At 44.4% G+C, this 23,086-nt stretch overlaps 1 protein-coding gene across 2 annotated transcripts in view; it reads left to right on the forward strand.

The window, feature by feature from the left end:
* The window catches only part of mapk8ip2 (mitogen-activated protein kinase 8 interacting protein 2), a 148,989-nt gene that overhangs the window by 5,591 nt on the left and 120,312 nt on the right, over positions 1-23,086 (forward strand). The window lies entirely within an intron of this gene.

Below are 23,086 nucleotides of genomic sequence, written 5' to 3' on the forward strand. Positions count from 1 at the left end.
CTGATCTCGACCCCCGATCTCAACCCCCCCCTTCCATCACTAATCCATGGCTCTCTCCCCTTATCAATGCCTGCCTCGTGATCGCTTCCCTGCACTCAACACACGGCTGTCATGGTGCCTGGTACCAGACTGTCTCTTCTCCTCCCAGAGGATCCCTCCCATTGGATCCCTGATGGCTAACAATAACATATCCTGACATAATGTAAACGTTATACATTACCCTCTCTCTCAGTGACATAAATATGGATATTTCATATTCTCAGAACCCAGCAGTAAGATGGCTAAGTAAAGAGCAAAATTATTGATTATTATTATTATTTATGCCCTGGTCCTATAAGAGCTCTTTGTCACAACCCAGCTCGTGGGAAGTGACAAACTCACACTCATTCTTATGTTTAATAAATGTATTGTATAGTGTGTGTGTGTGGCAGGCTTACAATGGTTGCAAAAACCAACATTTGAGAGTGAGCTGACCCTGGTGCTAGGGGGGTACGCAGCTCGAGGTTGAATGTTTGAAGGGACTATAAATAGTTTGGGAACCACTGCTCTATAACATCCAGAAAGCCATACTGTAGCACATGTATTATTGTAGAGCATGTGTTCCAACCTGAACTGAACTGGGATTTTTCATTCTTACATAAGAAATGAGTGAGAGTGAGAGTGGAGTGAGAGGGAGAGGTTCTATGTTCCCTCAGCCCTATGTTCCCTCAACCTTTATTCCCTCAGCCTTATGTTCCCTGAGCCCTATGTTCCCTGAGCCCTATGTTCCCTCAGCCCTGTGTTCCCTCAGCCCTGTGTTCCCTCAGCCCTGTGTTCCCTCAGCCCTGTGTTCCCTCAGCCCTGTGTTCCCTCAACCCTATGTTCCCTTAACCTTTATTCCCTCAGCCCTATGTTCCCTCAGCCCTATGTTCCCTCAGCCCTATGTTCCCTCAGCCCTATGTTCCCTCAGCCCTATGTTCCCTTAACCTTTATTCCCTCAGCCCTATGTTCCCTCAGCCCTATGTTCCCTCAGCCCTATGTTCCCTCAGCCCTATGTTCCCTCAGTACCCACTGAACTAATTTCAATAAAAACTGGCCAAATAATTTTTATTTAATGTGTTTATTTTCGCATAACATTTTGGTCATTTAGCAGACACGTTTATCACACCATAATGCCATCACACTTCGGACACCAATGCAGTATATTTGGAGTGATAGGGGCCACGAAATTGTGAGATGCTATACAAATGGTATAGAAAGGTATTTTATATTTTGAAATAGTGTAACTTATTACAAAATACATTACATTGTATTTCAGGCCAGTGAAATACAAATTATAATATACTTAAAAGTAATTGAAATACTTATTTCAAAAACATGTAACTGAAATACTGCACATCTCTGTTCCATCATGCAACAGTGGATCAACTCACCAATCAACATTTGTATAACGTGTGCATTTCATTACCCACCCTCCGCCCCCTCGACCCCTGGTTTCGAAGATAGAACCGGAGGAAACATAGGGCTTTAAGCATCCGCTGTCATAGCAGCTTACCGATCACTGTACCTGTACACAGCAAATCTGTAAATAGCCCACCCAACTACCTCATCCCCATATTGTTATTTTTTTGTTGTTGCTCTTTTGCACCCCAGTATCTCTACTTGCACATCATAATCTGTTCATCTATCACGCCAGTGTTAATGATAAATTGTAATTATTTAGCCTCTATGGCCTATTTATTTTCTTACCTCCCTAATCTTCTACATTTGCACACACTGTACATAGATTTTTCTATTGTATTATGTGTAACTGTGTGTTGTTGTTTTTGTTGCCCTGCTTTGTTTTATCTTGGCCAGGTCGCAGTTGTAAATGAGGACTTGATCTCAACTGGCCTGCCTGGTTAAATAAAGGTGAAATTAAAATAAATAATAAAAGGGCTGAGGAAACAGTTTGAGGGAACATAAGGCCTTGGAAAATAGACATGGTCCTCCTTTGAAAGGTGTGCATTCTATGACGATTAGAATTTAGGAGCCTACACAGGACTATTCTATGGTTCATTCTATAGTAGCTCCTCCTGAATGGAGTTCTGGAGTTGCGCTCCTCTCAGATAATTGATAGCTCAAGAATCCACTCTCAGAATTTGCGAGCTACTGTAGCTAGAATTCAATCCCATTACCAGATAGATTGATCCTAGCTCCTAGCCCTTCCATCCTTACCCTCCCAGGCTCTACTGCTCATTGGGACTAATGCTAACCAACCACTGGCTTATGTAAATAACATTGGGAACGACCTTGAGGTCCAGACAAGAAGATACAGACCAATCAGAGATACCGGACAGGGCCCCACGTCATGAGAGGAGGGTGAAAATAAAACACCATAAGAACAAATGACAACCAAAATTGAGAAAGGGGAAAGGGAAACAGTAGAGGCCTCAGTAAATAGGATGTGGCAGGTGTGTGTGGGAAAGAAAGCGCTGCAAAGAGAGAGTGACAGAGAGAGAGAGATGGCAGTGCTGTTTCGGGACTAAATGATGGCCACAGGATTGTCTCTCCCTTGTTCCTTTCAAAACAGGAAATAATACTTTCACTCCAGATGGTGGCAGCTTGGTTGCAATTATTTTGCTATTACTGCTCGGTGAGATCATTTATTGTTTCTCTTCTTTCCTTTTCTTTCTTTGCATGGTTAAAATACAATTTTAGTGTTGCAGTTCATCCACTGGTCAATAACAACACTGTAGGGCTAACCAATAAGAACTGTTTGAGCTGAACCAAAATCAGATAGTGTTATTGACTGTGGATGACCATACTTCAGAAGAGGCTGTGTGTGTGTGTGTGTGTGCCCTGACTGAGTACTGTTGATTAATATACTACAGGAGAGGTCTGTTCTCCAATATATGAGGATATGGTTAAGCACACACAATGTGCTAACTAAATCACTATGATAAATGGAGGGATCTTATGACACAGCAGTCTTGCTTTTGTGTGTGTGTGCGCATGCGTGTTTACCTGAATGTATGTGAGAGAGTGTATGTGTGTGCTAGTGTTTTTGCTGTGAGTATATGCCATATATTTTAGATCTGATGTTCACATGTTTGCATTTGTATACATGTGTGTTTGTGTAAGTGTATTGCATGAGCTATCTGCTTTTCCAGTAATCCTGATCGGAAGGTCCTGTAAACAGGAGGGAATAAGCAGGATATTTGGGAATCTTCCCTTCAGGATTTCTGGAAACCCGGGGAATTTGGGGAATGTTATCGACATTTTGCAACCCTAGCCAGTGGTGTATTTGTGCAGTAGCCTACGGTCAGTAATCTATCTTACATAACCTCCAAATACATACCCTATGCAGTACTTAATTTGTAAATCGGGAGGTCCCGGAACACATGGTGAGGCAAAAACAAACACATGGTGAGGTAGCCTACTATCTATGGTGGTGAAACTCTCCAAGGTGCTGATTCATTCAAAGTATTTTAGACTTATGCACATACTTGAGTATAGCTGCAGGGCTTATGCAAGTCTGAATTTCTTGTAGCCTAATTTTCGAGACATCAAGGTACAACATTTTTAGATGACACTGCAGAACACCCACCATATCCACACATACAGCTGTGGGGCTTACAAGACCCCAATGTCATATCGTTGTCATGACATCAAGGTACAACAACATTTTAGATGACACTGCAGAACACCCACCATATCCACACATACAGCTGTGGGGCTTACAAGACCCCAATGTCATATCGTTGTCATGACATCAAGGTACAACAACATTTTAGATGACACTGCAGAACACCCACCATATCCACACATACAGCTGTGGGGCTTACAAGACCCCAATGTCATATCGTTGTCATGACATCAAGGTACAACAACATTTTAGATGACACTGCAGAACACCCACCATATCCACACATACAGCTGTGGGGCTTACAAGACCCCAATTTCATATCGTTGTCATGACATCAAAGTACAACAACATTTTTAGATGACACTGCAGAACACCCACCATATCCACACATACAGCTGTGGGGCTTACAAGACCCCAATGTCATATCGTTGTCATGACATCAATGAAGTAGTAGAATAAATATCACAATATCAGAATATAACTTCAAATAAAATACATCAATGTAGGTTACAGCAGAACAAGCAAATATGAGAATATATAGGCCTCCTGCATACAGTATGTGATAATATGAAGCACATATTGAGATTACAAACTTGTTCTGTGACGTTAAGGTAAAGGTAAAAAAATCCTACCTTTATTTTCAAAACCTCCCACAATGACTCTCCCCATGTCAAGTCCATTTAACTCCTGAGAGTCAACTTCTTGCTCAAAGCCATGAGATGAGCATGAGGCTGTGATGCCACCTAAAGGCTGTTCTGAAGACTGGCTGTATTGTCAATGTATTTTTTCATTTAGCCTGTTAACCTGGGTGTCCTCTATAGGCATGTCTGCAACGCTTGCTGCCACGAGATGCTCCTTGGTACAGGCATCTTCAAAACCTGTTTTCTGAGGGCTCTTTGTTGTTGTTTTACATCTGAGTCATAGGATGTTGATTTACTGTACATTCCACCTACTCTTTTGCTAGTTTAATCCCTCCAGTCGTTTCTAGACCAAATCTCCCTCACTTTTTGCATGTTGTGCAGCCCAACTTTGAATTCTGCGTTACAAGCCAGGGGTTATACATTTGCTTGGTCTTGAACTGCAAATTGCACCTGCTCTGAGCACTTCATCCAACCTTTATTTAACTAGGCAAGTCAGTTGTGATGCAGCCCAGGATCGAACCAGGGTCTGTAGTGACGCCTCTAGCACTGAGATGCAGTGCCTTAGATCACTGCACTACTCGGGAGCTCGTGGTGATGCTGAACTGGCGGGATTAGCATTGCCATCAGGAACAGTTTGCCCCTCACTCCTCTCCTCCGGCACTGACAGTTCTCTGACTCATTCTGGGTTAGATTCAACATCTTTCTCTGTATTTTTGGAGTCAAGCTCGATTGCCTTTTCTCATCAATTTTTTTATTTGCTTTTCCATGATTCAAATGCAGTAGGGAGACGACTAGACTAGGCTACATAACGTGATTACGTAGGACCTCTTCACTAGTTGACCACCACCTGTGTCAAGATCAGATACTTACCCCACTGGCCCTCCCCATAACCTCTATGTACAAATAAGAGAGCAGGTCTGGAATCAGAGTGGCCGGATAGGATGATTACAGAGAAGGATCACAAGGCTTTTACATGATGGTCTTTCTGGGGATCGGGAGAAATAACGAGGCAAATTGATTTAATATTGATCGCTTTTATTAGAATGTCTACAGTGCGAACAGTGAAATAATGAATAAATAATGCCGCGGGAGATACCGGATCTGGGCCAATAGGTGCCGGAACAAACAAAGTCAAATCCGAGAGGTGCCGTATCCTGTTCCGACAGGATCCGGCTCAAATTAAGCACTGACCCTGGGATATAAACCATAACCACCAGAGGAAATGTTTCCACAAATGTGAGTACTGAATAGTGTACCTAAATACATATGAACACCTTCAAATGTTTCTCACTCACTCACTCACTCACTCACTCACTCACTCACTCACTCACTCACTCACTCACTCACTCACTCACTCACTCACTCACTCACTCACTCTCTCACACACACACACACACACACACACACACACACACACACACACACACACACACACACACACACACACACACACACATATATCTGTTTGGATGTGTGTACAGTATGATCTTTATATGCCGAGACTCTGGTTCTCTCCTTTTGCAGTTTCTATTCTCTATGATTGCAGTGTGATTGAGGATTGATAACCCCTTGCCTCTTTGGGTGGCTATTTCAATATGATCTCTTTTTTACATTCTGCTCCTTTGAAGCCAGCTGGATACTGGGATGGGGGAAGGGTGGAGCAGAGGGAGGGTAGGTGGGGAGGCATTCTCCAGAGCAGGATACTGCCACAGAGTATAAGAGGCTTAAATAAAAACACACATTTTAGACTAAGAGTTGCCCCCTCCCCATCTCTTAATTTTTCTTTCTTTCTCTCTCATTCTCACCCTATATTGCATTAAAGAATGACCATATCAATGATGGTAACTGAAATAACATGTTTTGTTTGTGTGTTCTTTTTCCTTTACTTTCCCATTTACAAATGGGTCATTTTTGAGTAATCCTTCATGATTCAGTTGCATCAGTAAGATCGTAATCCTTTTTTTATTTTTATGGTTTATTTCTATTCGCTTTTGCGCAAGCCTCAGAATTATATCAGAATGGGTTCTTATTGAAAAGTCCTCCTACAAATGAATTCATTTTAATATGACATCCAATGTTATTATCAGACTCAGCCATGGATATCGACATGCCATAAGCACAAAGATGGTCCCCGCTCACATTTAATAAAATCATGTGTTTTCATTTGGCTATGTTTCCTGAGGTAGTAGATGTCCTCCAGACCAGAAAGTGTGTTTGTGCGGGGGCATGCACATGTCTCTCTGTGTGCCTGATTGAGAGAGACTGAGATAAAGCACACATGGGTAGATTGCTTTGTACCTCAGTCAAATACCCCTCCTTGACCTTTTTTCAAAAGACCAACACATACTCTTTAGATTCCACCAGACAGCAACCCTGACAGTTGAGCAGTGGAGACGGCTACAGATGAGAACATGGAGGCGAAGGAACTGCTCTGGGCCTGGTTTCCCAAGAGCATCTTAAGGCGAAGTTCATAATTAGAACCTTCCTAGGAACTTTGTTAAATCTCGGAGCTGTTTCCCAAAACCATCGTTATTAACGTTGCACTTTAAACATAGAGACCGATAAATCATGTGATTCTATGTGACTGCCGATAACTTCAGAACAAAGTTGACTGCAAGTACTGCCAATGTCTTCTCAATTCATACAAACAAGTGACGTATAAAAAATATGCTTAAAATGAAAACCGAGATGACTACATTAAAATATGTACAGTAGGTTATAGGCCTATTTCAATCATATTGAATTACATTTCATGTTCAATCAACATTTACATTACATTTACATTTAAGTCATTTAGCAGACGCTCTTATCCAGAGCGACTTACAAATTGGTGCATACACCTTATGACATCCAGTGGAACAGCCACTTTACAATAGTGCATCTAAATCTTTTAAGGGGGGTGAGAAGGATTACTTACCCTATCCTAGGTATTCCTTGAAGAGGTGGGGTTTCAGGTGTCTCCGGAAGGTGGTGATTGACTCCGCTGTCCTGGCGTCGTGAGGGAGTTTGTTCCACCATTGGGGGCCAGAGCAGCGAACAGTTTTGACTGGGCTGAGCGGGAACTGTACTTCCTCAGTGGTAGGGAGGCGAGCAGGCCAGAGGTGGATGAACGCAGTGCCCTTGTTTGGGTGTAGGGCCTGATCAGAGCCTGGAGGTACTGAGGTGCCGTTCCCCTCACAGCTCCGTAGGCAAGCACCATGGTCTTGTAGCGGATGCGAGCTTCAACTGGAAGCCAGTGGAGAGAGCGGAGGAGCGGGGTGACGTGAGAGAACTTGGGAAGGTTGAACACCAGACGGGCTGCGGCGTTCTGGATGAGTTGTAGGGGTTTAATGGCACAGGCAGGGAGCCCAGCCAACAGCGAGTTGCAGTAATCCAGACGGGAGATGACAAGTGCCTGGATTAGGACCTGCGCCGCTTCCTGTGTGAGGCAGGGTCGTACTCTGCGGATGTTGTAGAGCATGAACCTACAGGAACGGGCCACCGCCTTGATGTTAGTTGCGAACGACAGGGTGTTGTCCAGGATCACGCCAAGGTTCTTAGCGCTCTGGGAGGAGGACACAATGGAGTTGTCAACCGTGATGGCGAGATCATGGAACGGGCAGTCCTTCCCTGGGAGGAATAGCAGCTCCGTCTTGCCGAGGTTCAGCTTGAGGTGGTGATCCGTCATCCACACTGATATGTCTGCCAGACATGCAGAGATGCGATTCGCCACCTGGTCATCAGAAGGGGGAAGGGAGAAGATTAATTGTGTGTCGTCTGCATAGCAATGATAGGAGAGACCATGTGAGGTTATGACAGAGCCAAGTGACTTGGTGTATAGCGAGAATAGGAGAGGGCCTAGAACAGAGCCCTGGGGGACACCAGTGGTGAGAGCGCGTGGTGAGGAGACAGATTCTCGCCACGCCACCTGGTAGGAGCGACCTGTCAGGTAGGACGCAATCCAAGCGTGGGCCGCGCCGGAGATGCCCAACTCGGAGAGGGTGGAGAGGAGGATCTGATGGTTCACAGTATCAAAGGCAGCCGATAGGTCTAGAAGGATGAGAGCAGAGGAGAGAGAGTTAGCTTTAGCAGTGCGGAGCGCCTCCGTGATGCAGAGAAGAGCAGTCTCAGTTGAATGACTAGTCTTGAAACCTGACAAGAACACAGCTTTTTAAGACTTCAAGCCTATCAGCCTAATGGCTGGTGTAACCAATGTGAAATGGCTAGCTAGTTAGCTGGGTGTGCGCTACACTGGCAATACTATAGTGCCTATAAGAACATCCAATAGTTAAAGGTATATGAAATACAAATGGTATGTGGAGAGAGAGTCCTATAAATACGATATTAACTACAAGCTAAAACCTTGGAATATTGAAGTCTCATGTTAAAAGGAACCACCAACTTTCATATGTTCTCATGTTCTGAGCAAGGAACTTAATCGTTAGCTTTTTTTTACATGGCACACATTTTTACATATGTTTCATTATTTATTTGAGGCTAAATTGTTTTATTTATGTTTTATAAGTTAAAATAAGTGTTAATTCAGTATTGTTGTAATTGTCATTATTACAAGTAAAATACATTTTATAAATCGGCCGATTTTTAATCAGTATTAGCTTTTTTGGTCCTCCAATAATCGGTATTGGTATCAGCGTTGAAAAATCATAATCGGTCGACCTCTAGCCTCAATATTTTTGGCCGTAGGTAGTAATATCTCTAGGATCTGATCCGTCGTCAGTATTGAGAAATAATTAAAATATTAAGGTCAGATTTTAATGGAGAAAGCTCTCCCTTTCTTTCAGTATTGACACTATTCCACAACGACGCACTTAGCAACTGTTCTCCCTAAGTGGAGTTTTGAGAAATGCATGTTACATCTTCAGCCGTTGGAGGAAAGATGCATTGTTAAAACCCTCGTAAGCCTAAGTTCCATCGCTATCGGGAAACCGGGCCCTGTTCTGTTTTGCTCTGCTCCGCTCTGCTCTGATATGATCACAAATGGCAGAAGGAGAATGGAAGAACAAGTCTGTGGTTCAAGAACTGGTCATCAGTCTGAGGGACAGAGAGAAAGTGAGAGGGAGGAAGAAAGAGGAGGCGAGAGTGAGAGGAAGGGAGAGAAGGAGAGTATCGATACTGATATCATAGTACAGCACTGGCTATAGACCAGCAACAGGGCAGAGACAGAGACAGGGACCTGTCTACTTTAACCACACTACAAGCCAAATCACATCTGATACAATACACAGACACAACAGAAGAGATGTAGGATAGAATGGCAGTGGTTTACAATGGAAGACACATATTCATGGATCCCCCTTCCTCCTCAGTGTCAGATCCAGGTTGTAAAAGACTGGGTTGTGACATGGTTTTGGTCTCTTGTCTCCATGCCCTAATAAGGCCACCACTTCCTCTCTAACCTCATGATTTATGCAGGATCACGTGCAGAGGAAGGTACCAGTCACTGCTACACTGGCTAAGGAGAGGAGGGGGACACATGGTGTCATACACATTGCAACTCTGCTTAAGCTGCGAGGGGGCATGCTGTATTATGTAGTGATACATTTTGTCCAGTCAATGCCACAGGGCTCTTCTCAGTATTTTAAACAGACTTCCTCCCCTCATTTCCTTGTGACAGGGTCAGGGTGAGTTTGAGGTTGAGAACTAGAAAGTGAACGAGAGAGACCGAGGTAAAAGCAATTGAGCGAGAGAAGGCTATTGGTCTTGTGCTTGCATATTACCCCCAGTAAGTATGCAGCTTTTGGTGTGACACACATTCCTCAGTCCTTGCAGGTGGTGGAAAATGGAGACACATTTAACTGTGACACACATTGCAGGGCTGCAGGAGAGCCACATCACTTAGCACAGACAGGCAGGCAGACAGGCAGACAGACAGGATTTGTGTTTATGTGTTGGCCGGGTATAGTTCTCAATCAGGGACAGCTGTCTATAGTTGTCTCTGATTGGGAATCATACTTAGGTAGCCCGTTTTCCCTCCTTTCAGTGTGGGTAGTTAACTTTGTTTGTGGCACTAAAGCCCTGTAAGCTTCACGGTTGTTCATTTTGTTTCTTGTTTTGTTGGCGACATTTTAAATAAAAAGGAAAATGTACGCTCACAACACTGCACGTTGGTCCACTTCTTACGACGGCCATGACAGTGGCCTGTGTGTGCTTGTTTGCTAACTTTTTGTGTACAGCTTTGACCGTGCTACTGATAGTAGTGGTGGCGCTTGGTTTGCACGTGCAAATTCAGCACACACAACATTCTATAATATAATTGTGATAGTTGACATGTCAAATTAAAATCTTATAGTGTTATATGACGTGTATCTTTCTTGACACGCAAAGACCCAAACGGTGTTCAATGGGCCTCACCCTAATAATTTGGTCTATTTTCACCTCTTCATTTTGCTTACTGTTCTAACTTGGTGGTGCACATGTAGCCTATAACCTGTTTTAGGGAAATGTAATCATTGAATATTGTAATAATTTTCATTGTCTTTTTATATGCCCCATTTATTTAATTTACGGTTCTGACTTGTTGAACAGGGAGAACACTGTAAGAACGGCTGTTCTGAATTTTGTCGCTGTACATTTCACAAATGCTGAACAAATAGTTATATTGACTACATCCGTCCTAGCTCGCTCATTAATGTCTTAATCGAAATTACGGATTACCTCTTATCGCTTGTCGTCACCTTATGCCATAGTTTGAACATCTCAATTGTCAGTAGAAACCACATTTGTTTAAGCAAGTCAGCCATATCAGCTATGTTTTTTTTAAATGCAGTAAATGAGGCTGAATGAACTGTTTCGCTGCCAGGCAAGGCTCTGCTGATAGCCAGGTGTAGCAGTGGTAAGGTGTTGACAGCTTTATATAGGCCCAAACAGTTTGTGGGCACCGTTTGTCACCGTTATAGTAAAATTAATGTATTGTTTAGTGTTATGTTGTGTAGTGGCTTTGCAGGCCTGCATCCCACATTTTTTGGGGTTTGTCCCACCAAGATTTACATGCTAAAATCGCCACTGATATTAGCGTAGGGGTTGTGAGCTATGTGTAAACATTGCTGCTATTTGAGCTAATTCTACTGATGATTATTGTATGGTTTTCTTCCTCAGTTTTCTGTCTGGATGTGCTGCGTCGGGCAGTCACATGTGTAATAATATTCATTGATTAACTGATCAAGTGCCAAGGAGAAACGGAGCCCTCAAGGACGTGGGTGTATTATTTTGGGTGAAACGTTGCAGATAGAAATTTAATGTATAGAGCTGAGGTGAATACCTCATTTCTATTCTGTAATATTAAATTCATTCATTCACATTTTTCTTCTCTTTACCGTGTTGTGATTGGCTCAGTTCTGTGCACCACTGGACCTGCCCACCATAGTCAGGGCCACTCCCTGGAGTTACTGCAGTTGGAGGTGACATCACCTCGTTTAACCTGTATGTGAGTCACTCCCCCACACACATGCGCATAACACACACACACGCACACAACACACACAAACACACTTCCCCATCTGCCCCTCTCTCATACCACAGCTGATGATGGGTCTCGTCCCCCCGTAAATCTGAAACATTCGTTTAGCCTCATCCTCCTTTTCCCATCTGGCTCTCCCTCCTTACTCATCTCTCTTCCCCTCCCTTTCTCCATTTCCAATCAGCCAATCATGTGTCTTCATTCCCCCTGGTGTGTTGACAGCTGCCATGGCGACATGTATGGAGAGCCAGCTGTAGTGATTTTCCATCATGACGCTCAGACACAGACACAAAGAGACACACGCACATCCTGCTTCTGTTGATCTGGTATAATTGGTATTGCTCTGTTGGAGAAAAACAGGTCTCCTGGAGATTCATTGGAGGAGGAGAAGGAGAGAGAAGAGGGGGAGGAGGGTAGAGGGGGAGGAGGGTAGAGGGGGAGGAGGGTAGAGGGAGAGGAGGAGGAGGAAAGAGGGGAGAGGGTGAAGGAAGGAAGGTGGAGGAACTGATGTGTGACCCCATCTCCTCCCTCCTCCTCTGAGTTATTAACATATTTTGAATCATCAATCATGTATTTCAATAGTCCAATGTTGCTTCCTCTCCTCATCCCTTTTCTAGTGTAGAATCATCCACCAAAAGTTTTTTTTTCCATAACCTTCCCAGGTTTCTCTATATTTCTAGACTTGGACAATTCCATGCCAGGATGGCCCAAGGATATTTATGATGTTTTGCAACTTCCTAAAATGAAGGTCCTTTGGGGGAAGGATTTATGCATAACTTTAAAATCTGTATCCAAAATAATGATTGAAAAATTGCAAATTAGAGATGGAATCCGCATTAGGGTAAACAGCACCTTTTGTTATTGTTTTTATTTTATGGATGAAACGGAGGTAAGCTGCATCGAGCAGTGTGGTAAAAATCAATTGCAGTTTTATTTATTTTTTATTTCAACTTTATTTAACCAGGTAGAATAGTTGAGAACAAGTTTTAATTTACAACTGCGACCTGGCCAAGATAAAGCAATGCAGTTCGACACAAACAACAACACAGTTACACATGGAATCAACAAACATACAGTCAATAATACAATAGAAAAATTATATGCAAATGAGGTAGGATAAGGGAGGTAAGGCAATAAATAGGCCAGAGTGGCAAAATGATTACAATATAGCAATTAAACACTGGAGTGATAAATGTGCAGAAGATGCAAGTAGAGATACTGGGGAGTAAAATAAAAACATAATAATAACAGTATGGGGATGAGGCAGGTGCAGTAATCTGTGAGCTGTTCTGACAGCTGGTGCTTAAAGCTAGTGAGGGAGATATGAGTCTCCATCTTCAGTCATTTTTGCAGTTCGTTCCAGTCATTGGCAGCAGAGAACTGGAAGGAAAGGCGGACGAAGAGGAATTGGCTTTGGGGATGACCAGTGAAATATACCTGCAGGAGCGCGTGCTACGGATGGGTGCTGCTATGGCAACCAGTGAGCTGAGATAAGGCGCGGCTTTACCTAGCAAAAACGTTTAGATTACCTGGAGCTAGTGGGTTTTGCGACAAATATGAAGTGAAGGCCAGCCAACGAGAGCATACTGGTTGCAGTGGTGGGTAGTATATGAGGCTTTGGTGACAGAACGGATGGCACTGTGATAGACTGCATCCAATTTGCTGAGTAGAGTGTTGGAGGCTATTTTGTAAATGACATCGCCAAAGTCAAGGATCAGTAGGATAGTCCGTTTTACTTGGGTATGTTTGGCAGCATGAGTGAAGGATGCTTTGTTGCGAAATAGGAAGCCAATTCAAGATTTAATTTTGGATTGGAGATGCTTAATGTAAATCTTGAAAGTTTATAGTCTAACCAGACACCTAGGTATTTGTAATTGTCCACATATTCTAAGTTAGTGCCGTCCAGAGTAGTGATGCTGGACAGGCGGGCAGGTGTGGGTAGCAATTGGTTGAAGAGCATGCATTTAGTTTTACTTGCATTTAAGAGCAGTTGGACGCCACAGAAGGAGAGTTGAATGGCATTGAAGCTCGTCTGGAGGTCCGTTAACACAGTGTCCAAAGAAGGGCCAGAAGTATACAGAATGGTGTCGTCTGCATAGAGGTGGATCAGAGAATCACCAGCAGCAAGAGAGACATCATTGATGTATATAGAGAAAAGAGTCGGCCCGATAATTGAACCCTGTGGCTTCCCCATGGAGACTGCCAGAGGTCCGGACAACAGGCCCTCCGATTTGACTTACTGAACTCTGTCTGAGAAGTAGTTGGTGAACCAGGCGAGGCAGTCATTTGACAAACCAAGGCTGTTGAGTCTGCCAATAAGAATGGTGATTGACAGTCGAAAGCCTTGGCCAGGTCGATGAATACAGTTGTACAGTACTGTCTCTTAACGATTGCGGTTATGATATCGTTTAGGACCTTGACTATGGCTGAGGTGCTCCCATGACCAGCTCTGAAGCCAGATTGCATAGTGGAGAAGGTACGTTTGGATTTGAAATGGTCGGTGATCTAAGACCTTAGAAAGGCAGGGTAGGATAGATATACATCTGTAGCAGTTTGTATCTAGAGTGTCTCCCCCTTTGAAGAGGGGATGACCGCGGCAGCCTTCCAATCTTTGGGGATCTAAGACAATATGAAAGAGGTTGAACAGGCTGCTAATAGGGGTTGCAACAATTTCGGTGGATAATTTTAGAAAGAGAGGGTCCAGATTGTCTAGCCCGGCTGATTTGTAGGGGTCCAGATTTTGCAGCTCTTTCAGAACATTAGCTATCTGGATTTGGGTGAAGGAGAAATGGGGAGGCTTGGGCAAGTTGCTGTGGATGTGCAGGGCTGTTGAGCGGGGTATTGGTAGCCAGGTGGAAAGCATGGCCAGCCATAGAGAAATGCTCAAAATTCTCAATTATCGCAGATTTATTGGTAGTGACAGTGTTTCCTAGCCTCAGTGCGGTGGGCATTTGGGAGGAGGTGCTCTTTATTCTCTATGGACATTAGTGTCCCAGAACTTTGTGCTACAGTTTTGTGCTCCAGGATGCAAATTTCTGTTTGAAAAAGCTAGCCTTAGCTTTCCTAACTGCCTGTGTATATTGGTTCCTAACTTCCCTGAAAAGTTGCATATCGCTGGGGCTATTCGATGCTAATGCAGAACGCAACAGGATGTTTTTGTGCTGGTCATGGGCATTCAGGTCTGGAGTGAACCAAGGGCTATATCTGTTCCTTTTTTTTGAATGGGGCATGCTTATTTAAGATGGTGAGTAAATCACTTAAAAAGAATAACCAGGTATCCTCTGCTGACGGGATGAGGTCAATATTCTTCCAGGATACCCTGGCCAGGTCGATTAGAAAGGCCTGCTCACTGAAGTGTTTAGGGAGTGTTTGACAGTGATGGGGTGTGGTTGTTTGACCGCAGACCCATTACGGACGCAGACAATGAGGCAGTGATCGCTGAGATCCTGGTTGAAGACAGCAGAGGTGTATTATTGGAGGGCAGGTTGGTTAGGATGATATCTATGAGGGTGCCCGTGTTTATGGATTTGGGGTTGTACCTGGTAGGTTCATTGATAATTTGTGTGAGATTGAGGGCACCAAGCTTAGATTGTAGGATGGCCTGGGTGTTAAGCATGTCCCAGTTTAGGTCACCTAACAGCACGAGCTGTGAAGATTAGATGGGGGACAATCAATTCACATATGGTGTCCAGGGCACAGCTGGGGGCAGAAGCTGGTCTATAGCAAGCGGAAACGGTGAGAGACTTGTTTCTGGAAAGGTGGATTTTTAGAAGTAGAAGCTCAAATTGTTTAGGCACAGACCTGGATAGTAAGATAGAACTCTGCAGGCTATCTCTGCAGTAGATTACAACTCCGCCCCCTTTGGCAGTTCTATCTTGTCGGAAAATGTTAGTTAGGGATGGAAATTTCAGGGTTTTTGGTGGTGTTCCTAAGCCAGGATTCAGCTAGGCACTGCAGGGCCTAGATTAACCTCTCTATCACCAGAGAAACAGAGGAGGAGTAGGATAAGGGTACGGCTAAAAGCTATAAGAACTGGTAGTCTAGTACATTCGGAACAGAGAGTAAAAGGAGCAGGTTTCTGGGCACGATAGCATAGATTCAAGGCATAATGTACAAATGAAGGTATGGTAGGACGTGAATACAGTGCAGGTAAGCATATGCATTGAGTGACGTTGAGAGAGATATTGTCTCTAGAAACATAATTTAAACCAGGTGAGGTCACCGCATGTGTGGGAGGTGGAACTAAAGTGTTAACTAAGGCATAATGAGCAGGGCTAGAGGCTCTACAGTGGAATAAGGCAATAAGTACTAACCAAAACAGCAATGGACAAGGCATATTTACATTAGGGAGAGGCATGCGTAGCCGAGTGATCATAGGGGTCCAGTGAGTGGCTCAGCGGACCGGCGACACAGCGATTCAGGCAGCTAGCGTGCCGGGGCTAGCAAGCTAGCAGAAGGACCTTAGAGGGACGTCGCAAAGGAAGAAGTCGGTTGTAGCCCCCTCGTGCTGTTACATCGGCAGACCAGTTGTCGTGGATCAGCAGGGCGCCGTGTGGTAAAAGGGTCTAGGTCAATCGGCAAAATAGGTTTAGTGGCCAAAGAATTTGTCCAATGGGCCTCTTAAGCTAACAGTCCGATATGCTTTACACAGCTAGCGGGCTGATGCTAGCAGGCTAGTAGATGGGCATTCAGGGGACGTTGTGACGGAGGAGCCAGATTGAAAAAAAACTTGGGCGAATTACGTTGGTAGTACAGTTGTGATGGGTCGGCGGGGGTCCAGGCCAATTGGTAAAATAGGTTTTGTAGTCCAAGGAGTGGATGATGGACCTCTACAGCTAGCTGGGAGATGGGCCTAGCTAAGGCTAGCTCCAGGCTAATTGGTTCATGCTTTGGGACAGAGACGTTAGCCAGGAGTGGCCACTTGGATAGCAGCTAGCTTGGTGCGATGATCCAGGTGAAAAGGTTCAGAGCTTGCGGTTGGAATCCGGAGATATGGAGAAAAATAAGTCAGATTTGCTCTGGTTTGAGCCGCGCTGTGCAGACTGGCGAGAGTTGTCCAGGCTAAAGGTAGCTGATGACCTCTAGCAGTGGCTAGCTGACTACTAGCTAGCAGCTAGTTAGCTGGCTAGCTTCTGTTGGGGTTCCGGTTCAAAAGTAAAGAAAGTAGCAGATCCATACCATATTGGTTGAGGTGAATTGCAGGAGAGTATGTTGAAGTTGAGGTTAAGAAAAAAAAAAAGGTATATGTGAAGGAAAAAGAAATCAAAATATATATACACGGGACATGACAAGATGAGGACAAAAGACGTCTGACTGCTACGCCATCTTGGATAAAGTACATATTGGTGTTCTATCGCACAGTGATGTGCAGTGATGTTTGAGGGGGAAAAAACTGTGTTTGTTTGCAGTCACTTCTTTGGTGTTGTAACATCCCGAACGGACATGGCAGTTTCACCATTAAGGATTCCAGCTTTAAAGCTGTGAAATGTGTGATATTTTGGCCTTACCCAGTCTTTCTTTTAGAAACTACAGCGTTGAGTCTGTGGATGCTACAATGCCAATATTAGTGTCATCTGAAACCTTACTGTGTGTTCTATAATATGAGTAGACAAACTTTATTGACATTAATTTATGGACATTTAAAATATATAAATGTCTCCAAAGAACGCTTTTTGGATTTTGTAAATTTTTAGACATATTGTTTTAAACAATATACTTTACAAGTACATCATAATTTCTAGAGTGGGCTCTCTGCTACTTTTATTGACTGCAGGCTGTGATCTGTATTATTAAAGATGATTGGGTATGTGATATTCACGTTAGGAATCAAATCACATTTTATTTTTACACCGGGTTAGCAGATGTTAATGCGAGTGTCGCAGTGCTTGTGCTTCGAGTTCCGACAGTGCAGTAATATCTAACAAGTAATCTAACAATTCCCCAACAACTATCTAATACAGGGGTGTCAAAGTCAAATGGACGGAGGACCAAATAAAAAATTTAGCTACAAGCCGAGGGCCGGACTGTTCGAATGTTCATTGAAAAAATTTTTATCAGCCAACTGTGCGCTCGGGAACGCACTGGTAGAGAGCTTCTCTTTCATGGTCTGGCAGCTGGGAAAGTGGCTCAAATTTTCTTTCCGCATCTGCGTCTCCCACAGAGTCAGTTTGGTTTTAAATGCCTTCACTGTACTGTACATATCAGAGATGACACGATCCCGACCCTGCAGCTGCAAGTTCATTGCATTCAGATGACTCGTAATGTCACACAGAAAAGCCATTTCACACAGAAACATTTCGTCTCGGAGTTGTGTTGTGTCTTTCCCTTTGCTGTCCAAGAACAGACAAATCTCCTCACGAAGCTCGAAACATCTTTGAAGCACCTTTCCCTGGCTTAGCCATCGCACCTCTGTGTGATAAGGCAAATCACCATGCTCCGTTTCTAACTCCGTCAGAAATGCCTTGAACTGGCGGTGATTCAAACCTTTGGCTCTGATAAAGTTAACTGTGCGCGTGATGATGCTCATTACATGCTCCATTTTCAAGGCTTTACCGCACAACGCTTCCTGGTGTATGATACAATGATAAGCTGTCAGCTCACCTGTCGCGTTTTCCTCTTGCATCTTTTCCCGTATCTTCGCCACCAGTCCGCTCCTGTGTCCACACATCGCAGGTGCTCCGTCGGTTGTCAAACCCACGAGTTTTTCCCAAGGCAGCTCCATCTCATTTACACATCTTGACACCTCTTCATACAAATCATGCCCCGTAGTTGTGCCATGCATAGGACGTAAAGCCAAAAACTCCTCTGTCACGCTTAGGCTGGAGTCCACTCCGCGGATGAAAATTGACAACTGGGCAATGTCAGAAATGTCGGTGCTCTCATCCACAGCCAAGGAATATGCAATGAAATCTTTTCCCTTTTTCACAAGCTGCTCTTTTAGATTGATGGACAACTGGTCTACTCTCTCGGCAATGGTGTTTCTGCTCAGACTCACATTTAAAAAGAGTTGCCTTTTTCTGGGCAAACTTCGTCACAAACTTTAATCATGCAGTTTTTGATGAAATCCCCCTCCGTAAATGGCCGGGCTGATTTAGCGATCTCTTCTGCCAAAATAAAACTGGCCTTGACAGCAGCCTGGCCTTGTGATTTGGCTTTTTTGAACAGAGCCTGTCGAGATTTGAGGCCTCGTTTTAATTCCTCTGCCTTTTGTAGCCTTTGTTCCATGTCCATATTCTTGTTTTTGTCCGCGTGTTTCGTTTCATAATGTCGTCTCAGATTATACTCTTTCAGTACCGCCACACTTTCTCCACACAGAAGACACACAGGTTTTCCAGCTACCTCCGTGAACAAATACTCCGACTCCCACCTTGTTTGAAACCCCGGTTCTCAGTGTCCACCTTCCGTTTTGCCATTTTTGATGGGTATCTGAAAGTTAATTTTACTGTGATGCTGACAACTGCTGTGCCAATAAATATTGAAATGAAGCAGCCTACTGCTCGGTGCGTCACCGTTGCATTGTGGGAAATGTAGTATTGGTGCGTGTAAAAGATCTGCGGGCTGCCGGCTTGCTGCGGTCTGCGGGCCGGTTCTAATAATAAATCAAGATCATCCCAGGGGCCGTAAAAAACCTTCTCGCGGGCCGGATGTGGCCCGCGGGCCTTGACTCTGACATATGTGATCTAATACATACAAATCTAAAGGGGTGAATGAGAATATGTACATGTAAGTATATGGATGAGAAATGGCAGAGCGGCATTGGCAAGGTGAAATTGATGATATAAAATACAGTATATACATATGATATGAGTAATGTAAGATATGTAAACATTATTAAAGGGGCATTATTTAGAATGCATTGTATAAAGTGACTAGTGATCCATTTATTAAAGTGCCCAGTAATTGGGTCTCAATGTAGGCAGCAGCCTCTCTGAGTTAGTGATTGCATCTACTTCCGACAGAGATGGCCGCCTCGCTTTGCATTCCTCGGAAACTATGCAGCATTTAGTTTTTTCATGTGTTATTTCTTACATTGTTACCCCATGAAATCTTAGGTTTTATTACATACAGTCAGGAGGAACTATTGGATATAAGAGCAACATCAACTCACCAACATTACGCCAAGGAATATGACTTTCCTGAAACGGATCCTCTGTTTGGTCCACCACCCAGGGCAATGAATCGGATCCCAGCCGGCGACCCAAAACAACGGCGCCGCAGAAGGGGCAGACGGAGCGGTCTTCTGGTCAGGCTCCGTAGACGGGCACATCGCGCACCGCTCCCGAGCCTACTACTCGCCAATGTCCAGTCTCTTGACAACAAGGTAGATGAAATCCGAGCAAGGGTTGCCTTCCAGTGAGACATCTGGGATTGTAACGTTCTTTGTTTCATGGAAACATGGCTCACTCGGGATACGTCATCAGAGTCGGTACAGCCACCTGGCTTCTTCATGCATCGCGCAGACAGAAACAAACATCTCTCTGGTAAGAAGAAGGGCGGGGGTGTATGCCTTATGATTAACGAGACGTGGTGTGATCATAACAACATACAGGAACCCGAGTCCTTTTGATCACCTGACCTAGAATTTCTTACAATCAAATGCCGACCGCATAATCTACCAAGGGAATTCTCTTCGATCATAGTCACAGTCGTGTATGTCCCCCCCCAAGCAGACACATCGACGGCCCTGAAAGAACTTCATTTAACTCTATGTAAACTGGAAACCACATATCCTGAGGATGCATTTATTGTAGCTGGGGATTTTAACAAGGTAATCTGAAATCAATGCTCCCTAAATTTTATCAGCATATCGAATGTGCGACCCGGGCTGGCAAACCCCTGGATCATTGTTATTCTAACTTCCGCAATGCATATAAAGCCCTCCCCCGCCCTCCTTTCAGAAAATCTGACCACTACTCCATTTTGTTGCTCCCAGCCTATAGACAGAAACTAAAACAGGAAGCGCCCATGCTCAGATCTGTTCAACGCTGGTCAGACCAATCGGATTCCACGCTTCAAGATTACTTCGATCACGTGGACTGGGATATGTTCTGCATAACATCGGACAATAACATTGATGAATACGCTGATTCGGTGAGAGAGTTTATTAGCAAGTGCTTCGGTGATGTTGTACCCACAACGTCTATTAAAACATTCCCCAACAGAAACCGCGGATTGATGGCAGAATTCGCGCAAAACTGATAGCACGAACCACTGCTTTTAATCAGGGCAAGGTGACCGGAAACATGACCGAATACAAACAGCTAAGCGTCAATATAGAGACAAAGTAGAAACACAATTCAACGGCTCAGACACGAGAGGTATGTGGCAGGGTCAACAGTCAATCACGGACTACAAAAGGAAAACCAGCCCCGTCGCGGACCACAAACTAACAAACTAAACAACTTCTTTGCCTGCTTAGAGGACAATACATTGCCACTGATACGGCCCGCTACCAAAACCTGCGGACTCTCCTTCACTGCAGCCAACGTGAGTAAAACATTTAAACGTGTTAACCCTCGCAAGGTTGCCGGCCCAGACGGCATCCCCAGCCGTGTCCTCAGAGGATGCGCAGACCAGCTGCCTGGTGTGTTTACGGACATATTCAATCAATCCTTATCCCAGTCTGCTGTTCCCACATGCTTCAAGAGGGCCACCATTATTCCTGTTCCCAAGAAAGTGAAGGTAACTGAGCTAAATAACTATCGCCCCCTAGGACTCCTGTCATCATGAAGTGCTTTTAGAGACTTTTCAAGGACCATATCTCCTCCACCATACCTGACACCCTAGACCCACTCCAATTTGCTTACCGCCCCAATAGGTCCACAGACGACGCAATCGCAGTCACACTGCACACTGCCCTAACCCATCTGGACAAGGGGAATACCTATATAAGAGTGCTGTTCATCAACTACAGCTCAGCATTTAACACCATAGTACCCTCCAAACTCGTCATTAAGCGCAAGAGCCTGAGTCTCGACCCCTCCCTGTGCAACTGGGTCCTGGACTTCCTGACGGGCCACCCCTAGGTGGTGAGGGTAGGTAACAACATCTGAACTACCTGTTCACCCATGACTGCGTGACCAAGCACGCCTCCAACTCAATCATCAAGTTTGTAGATGACACTACAGTGGTAGGCTTGATTACCAACAACAACGTGACGGCCTACAGGGAGGAGGTGAGGGCCGAAGGAAGGGGGTGTCAGGAAAATAACCTCACTCTCAACGTCAACAAAACAAAGGAGATGATCGTGGACTTCAGGAAACAGCAGAGGGAGCAGTCCCCTATCCACATCGACGGGACAGTAGTGGAGAAGGCGGAAAGTTTTAAGTTCCTCGGCGTACACATCATGGACAAACTGAAATGCTCCACCCACACAGACAGCGAAGTGAAGAAGGCGCAGCAGCACCTCTACAACCTCAGGAGGCTGAAGAAATTTGGCATGTCACCAAAAATACTCACAATCCTTTACAGATGCACAATCGAGAGCATCCTTTCGGGCTGTATCACCGCCTGGTACGGCAACTGCTCCGCCCACAACTGTAAGGCTCTCCAGAGGGTAGTGAGGTCTGCACAACGCATCACCGGGGACAAACTACCTGCCCTCCAGGACACCTACACCACTTGATGTCACAGGAAGGCCATCCATCAACCACCCGAGCCACTTCCTGTTCACCCCGCTATCATCCAGAAGGTAAGGTCAGTACAGGTGCATCAAAGCGGGGACCGAGAGACTGAAAAACAGCTTCTATCTTAAGGCCATCAGACTGTTAAACAGCCACCACTAACATCGAGTGGCTGCTGCCAACATACTGACTCATCTCCAGCCACTTTAATAATGAAATAATTGATGTAATAAATGTATCACTAGCCACTTTAAACAATGCCACTTTATATAATGTTTACATACCCTACATTACTCATCTCATTCTGTTCTCTTTACCATCGACTGCATCTTGCCTATTGCTTTCAGCCATCGTTCATTCATATATTCCTTTACACTTTTGTGTATAAGGTAGTTGTTGTGAAATTGTTAGGTTAGATTACTTGTTAGATATTACTGCATGGTCGGAACTAGAAGCACAAGCATTTCACTAACTCACATTAAAATCTGCTAACCATGTGTATGTGACAAATACGATTTGATTTGATTTGTTTAGCAGTCTGATGGCCTTGAGATAGAAGCTGTTTTTCAGTCTCTCGGTCCCAGCTTTGATGCACCTGTACTGACCTCACCTTCTGGATGATAGAGGTGTGAACAGGCAGTGGCTCGGGTGGTTGATGTCCTCGACGATCTTTTTGGCCTTCCTATTCATGCTGTTGAGTGTGTGTGCACGTACATGTGTGTGTTTCATGTTGTGGTGAAAATGTGTCACTGTAGAGTCT

Source organism: Oncorhynchus keta, chromosome 17 (genome assembly GCF_023373465.1).
Source record: "Oncorhynchus keta strain PuntledgeMale-10-30-2019 chromosome 17, Oket_V2, whole genome shotgun sequence".
NCBI classification, from domain to species: domain Eukaryota; kingdom Metazoa; phylum Chordata; class Actinopteri; order Salmoniformes; family Salmonidae; genus Oncorhynchus; species Oncorhynchus keta.